The sequence below is a fragment of the Arachis hypogaea genome, chromosome 1 (assembly GCF_003086295.3).
Source record: "Arachis hypogaea cultivar Tifrunner chromosome 1, arahy.Tifrunner.gnm2.J5K5, whole genome shotgun sequence".
NCBI lineage: Eukaryota > Viridiplantae > Streptophyta > Magnoliopsida > Fabales > Fabaceae > Arachis > Arachis hypogaea.
Window position 1 is genome coordinate 83,185,088 of NC_092036.1, and position 5,854 is coordinate 83,190,941.

The window sequence follows — 5,854 nt, forward strand, 5'->3', positions numbered from 1 at the left end:
ATATTGCTAGAAAGCTCTGGATGTCTATTTCTAACGCCGTTGAGAGCGCGCCATTTAGAGTTCTGTAGCTCCAGAAAATTCATTTCGAGTGCAGGGAGGTCAGATTCCAACAGCATCAGCAGTCCTTTGTCAGCCTCCTATCAGAGTTTTGCTCAGGTCTCTCAATTTCAGCCAAAAATTACCTGAAATGACAGAAAAACACATAAACTCATAGTGAAGTCCAGAAATATGAATTTAGCATAAAAACTAATGAAAACATCCCTAAAAGTAACTAAATCATACTAAAAATTCCTAAAAACAATGCCAAAAAGTATATAAATTATCCGCTCATCACAACACCAAACTTAAATTGTTGCTTGTCCCCAAGCAACTGAAAATCAATTAGGATAAAAAGAAGAGAATATACTATAAATTCCAAAATATCAATGAGCAGGACTTGTAGCTTTTTGCTTCTGAACAGTTTTGGCATCTCACTTCATCCTTTGAAGTTTAGAATGATTGGCTTCTCTTGGAACGCAGAGTTTAGATAGTGTTAATTGATTCTCCTAGTTAAGTATGTTGAGTCTTGAACACAGCTACTTATGAGTCTTGGCCGTGGCCCTAAGCACTTTGTTTTCCAGTATTACCACCAGATACATAAATGCCACAGACACATAACTAGGTGAACCTTTTCAGATTGTGACTCAGCTTTGCTAGAGTCCCCAGTTAAAGGTGTCCAGACCTCTTAAGCACACTCTTTTTGCTTTGGATCACGACTTTAACCACTCAGTCTCAAGCTTTTCACTTGGACCTTCATGACACAAGCACATGGTTAGGGATAGCTTGATTTAGCCGCTTAGGCCTGGATTTGTTTCCTTGGGCCCTCCTATCCATTGATGCTCAAAGCCTTGGATCCTTTTTACCCTTGCCTTTTGGTTTTAAGGGCTATTGGCTTTTTCTGCTTGCTTTTTCTTTTTCTTTCTATTTTTTTCCACCCTTTTTTTCGCATGCCTTTTGTTTTTCCCTGCTTTTTCTTGCTTCAAGAATCAATTTTATGATTTTTCAGATCATCAATAACATTTCTCTTTGTTCATCATTCTTTCAAGAGCCAACAATTTTAACATTCATAAACAACAAGATAAAAAATATGCACTGTTCAAGCATTCATTCAGAAAGCAAAGTATTGTCACCACATCAATATAATTAAACTAAATTCAAGGATAAATTCGAAACTCATGTACTTCTTGTTCTTTTGAATTAAAAACATTTTTCATTTAAGATGGGTGAAGGATTAATGGAATTATTCATAGCTTTAAGACATAGTTACTAAATACTAATGATTATGATGTAGAGGCACAAAACATAAACAAACATAAAGCATAAAAAAAGAAAAACAGAAAAAAAATTAAGAACAAGGAATGAGTCCAGCTTAGTGATGGTGGTGCTTTCTTCTTGAAGGACCAATGGTGCTCTTTGAGCTCCTCTATGTTTCTTCCTTGCTTCTGTTGCATGATCCCTAGTGATTTTGGTGCTCCTATCCTTAGTTGCTCCCAATAATTGTGCGGAGGAAAATTTATCCCCTGAGGTATCTCAGGGATCTCTTGATTTGCAGTCAAATGTTCTACCACTGAGATATAGACCCTTTAGATGAATCTCTCCATCTCCTATGACTCGGAGGTGGAAGCTTTTGTCTTCCCTTTCCTCTTTCTAGAGGTTTCTTTGGCCTTAAGTGCCATCAATGGTTATGGAAAAACAAAAAGCTATGCTTTTACCACACCAAACTTAAAATGTTGCTCGCCCTAGAGCAAAAGAAGAAATAATAGAAGAAGAAGAAGAAGAAGATATGGAGGAGAGGGAGAGAGATGTGTATTCAGCTATGTAGGGTGGGTTTGGGTGGGGAAGAGATGGATGGATGTGAGTGGTGAAAAACAGAAGGGATGACCGTGAATGGAGAGAAAAAGTGTAAGGTAAGTGGAGATCTTGTGAGGTCCACAGATCCTGAGATGATCCTGTGGGATCCATAGATCCTGAGGTGTCAAGGATTTACATCCCTGCACCAATTAGGCATGTACAATGCATTTGCATGCAATTCTGGCGTTTAAACGCCGAGGTGATGCATGTTCTGGGCGTTCAATGCCCATCTGCAGCATGTTTCTAGCATTGAACGCCAGTTCCATGCTTGTTTCTTGCGTTCAGCGCCAGCTCCATGCTCTGTTCTGGCGTTGAACGCCAGCCAGATGCTCCTTACTGGCGTTTAAATGCCAGTAGGTCCTTCCTCCAGGGTGTGATTTATCTTCTGCTGTTTTTTATTCTATTTTTAATTTTAATATTTTTTTCGTGACTCCACATGATCATGAACCTACTAAAACACAAAATAACAATTAAATAAAAATAAAATTAGATAAATAAAAATTGGGTTGCCTCCCAACAAGCGTTTCTTTAATGTCAATAGCTTGACAGTGGGCTCTCATGGAGCCACACAGGTGATCAGGTCAATGTTGTATAGTCCCAACACCAAACTTAGAGTTTGTTTGTGGGGATTCAACACCAACTTTAGAGTTTGCTTGTGGCCTCCCAACACCAAACATAGAGTTTGATTGTGGGGGCTTTGTTTGACTCTGTACTGAGAGAAGCTCTGCATGCTTACTCTCCCTTATTACAGAAGGATAGCCGTGTGCCTTAAACACATGGTAGTCCCCATTCAATTGAAGGACTAATTCTCCTCTATTAACATCTATCACAGCTTCTACTGTGGCTAGAAAAGGTCTTCCAAGAATGATGCATTCATCCTCCTCCTTCCTAGTGTCTAAGATTATAAAATTAGCAGGAATGTAAAGGCTTTTAACCTTTACCAACACGTCCTCTACTAATCCATAAGCTTGTCTTACTGACTTGTCTGCCAATTGTAATAAGAATAAGGCAGGTTGTACCTCAATGATCCCCAGTTTCTCCATTACAGAGAGTTGCATAAGATTTATGCCTGACCCCAGGTCACACAGAGCCTTGTTAAAGGTCATGGTGCCTATGGTACAGGGTATTAAGAATTTACCAGGATCTTGTCTCTTTTGAGGTAAAGTTTTCTGAACCCATGTATCTAGTTCACTAATGAGCAAGGGAGGTTCACCTTCCCAAGTTTCATTACCAAACAACTTGGCATTCAGCTTCATGATGGTTCCTAGATATTGAGCAACTTGCTCTCCAGTCACATCTTCATACTCTTCTGAGGAAGAATAGTCTTTAGAGCTCATGAATGGCAGAAGGAGATTTAGTGGAATCTCTATGGTCTCTATATGAGCCTCAGATTCCTTTAGGTCCTCAATAGGGAACTCCTTCTCGTTTGAGAGACGTCCTAGAAGGTCTTCCTTACTAGGATTTTTGTCCTTCTCCTCCCTTGTGCATTCGGCCATATTGATTACATCAATGGCCTTGCACTCTCCTCTTGGATTCTCTTCTGTATTGCTTGGGAGAGTATTGGGAGGAGTTTCAGTGACTTTCTTACTCAGCTGGCCCACTTGTGCCTCCAAATTTCTGATGGAGGACCTTGTTTTACTCATGAAACTTAAAGTGGCCTTAGACAGATCAGAGACTAAATTTGCTAAATTAGAGGGGCTCTGCTCAGAATTCTCTGTCTGTTGCTGAGAAGATAATGGAAAAGGCTTGTTATTGCTTAGTCTGTTTCTTCCACTATTATTAAAGCCTTGTTGAGGCTTTTGTTGATCCTTCCATGAGAAATTTGGATGATTTCTCCATGATGAATTATAGGTGTTTCCATAAGGTTCACCCATGTAATTTACCTCTGCTATTGCAGGGTTCTCAGGATCATAAGCTTCTTCAGAAGTTGCCTCTTTAGTACTGTTGGATGCATTTTGCCATCCATTCAGACTTTGAGAAATCATGTTGACTTGCTAAGTCAACACTTTGTTTTGAGCCAATATGGCATTCAGAGCATCAATTTCAAGAACTCCCTTCCTCTGAGGCATCCCATTATTCACAGAATTCCTCTCAGAAGTGTACATGAATTGGTTATTTACAACCATGTCAATAAGTTCTTGAGCTTCTGCAGGCATTTTCTTTTAAGTGAATTGATCCACCTACAGAATGGTCCAATGACATTTTGGAAAACTCAGATAGACCATAATAGAATATATCTAATATGGTCCATTCTGAAAACATGTCAAAAGGACACTTTTTGGTCATTTGCTTGTATCTTTCCCAAGCTTCATAGAGGGATTCACCATCTTTTTGCTTGAAGGTCTGAACATCCACTCTAAGCTTGCTCAACTTTTGAGGAGGAAGGAATTTATCCAAGAAGGTCGTGACCAGCTTATCCCAGGAGTCCAGGCTATCTTTAGGTTGTGAGTCCAACCATGTTCTAGCTCTGTCTCTTACAGCAAAAGGGAAAAGCATGAGCCTGTAGACTTCAGGATCAACTCCATTTGTCTTAACATTCTTACAAATTTGCAAGAACTCAGTTAAAAACTGATAAGGATCTTCAGATGGAAGTCCATGAAACTTGCAGTTCTGTTGCATCAAAGCAACTAATTGAGGTTTCAGCTCAAAATTGTTTGCTCCAATGGCAGGAATTGAGATGCTTCTTCCATCAAACTTGGACGTTGGTTTAGTAAAATCACCAAGCATCCTCCTTGCATTATTGTTGTTGGGTTCGGCTGCCATCTCCTTCTCTTGTTCAAAAATTTCAGAAAGGTTGCCTCTGGATTGTTGTAATTTAGCTTCTCTTAGTTTCCTTTTCAGAGTCCTTTCAGGTTCTGGATCAGTTTCAACAAAGATTCCTTTTTCCTTATTCCTGCTCATATGAAAGAGAAGAGAAAAAGAAAAAGGAAGAGGAATCTTCTATATCTGGACAAAGAGGATCCTTATTATTAGTAGAAGAAGAAAGGAATAAGAGTGGATAATCCAATCACAAGGGTGAGGATAGAGGCAGTGATTGGAGATGAAGAGAGGTGAAGAGAAGTGTTAGTAAATAAATAATTAAATAGAAGAAGAGAAGAGAGGGAGAATTCGAAAATAATTTTGAAAACGTAGTTAATGATTTTCGAAAATTAAAGATAAGATATAATTAAAATTAAAATTTAAAACAATTAAAAATAATTTTTGAAAAAGAGATGAGATATTTTTAAAAATTAAAGAGGGAAAAGTAGTTAGGTGGTTTTGAAAAAGATAAGAAACAAACAAAAAGTCAAATAGTTAGTTGAAAAAGATATTAAAATCAAATTTGAACAGATAAGAAGATAAGAAGTTAGATAAGATATTTTGAAATCAAATTTTTTTGAAAAAGATAAAATTTTGAAAAAGATATGATAAAAAAATAAGATAAGAAGATTTGATAAAAAGATAGGATTGAAAAAGATTTAATTTTTAAAATTAAAATTAATTACTTAACTAACAAGAAACTAAAAGATATGGTTCTAGAATTTAAAGATTGAACCTTTCTTAACAAGAAAGTAACAAACTTCATATTTTTGAATCAATCATATTAATTGTTATCATAATTTCAAAAATTAAGATCAAATTAAGAAAAAGTTTTTTTTGAAAAACATTTTAAAGAATTTTCAAAAATTAATAAGAAAAATGAAAAAGATTTAATTTTTGAAAAAGTTTTAAAAAGATAAGATTTTTTTAAAATTGAAAATTTGACTTGACTTGTAAGAAACAACTAATTTTAAAAATTTTTGACCAAGTCAACTCAAATTTTAAAAAATTTGGAGTGAAATAAGGAAAAGATATTTTTTTAATTTTTAAATTTTCAATGATGAGAGAGAAAAACACAATGACCCAAAACATGAAAATTTTGGATCAAAACCAATTATGCATGCAAGAACACTATAAATGTTAAGATGAACACTAAGAACACTTT

At 36.3% G+C, this 5,854-nt stretch overlaps 1 non-coding gene across 1 annotated transcript; it reads left to right on the forward strand.

Annotated features, from left to right (window-relative positions):
• The first annotated feature begins 4,150 nt into the window (after positions 1–4,150).
• Positions 4,151–4,254, forward strand: LOC112712542 (small nucleolar RNA R71). Its single transcript, XR_003157821.1, has one exon. It is a non-coding gene; the product is annotated as a small nucleolar RNA R71 (small nucleolar RNA).
• The last annotated feature ends 1,600 nt before the right edge of the window (positions 4,255–5,854 follow it).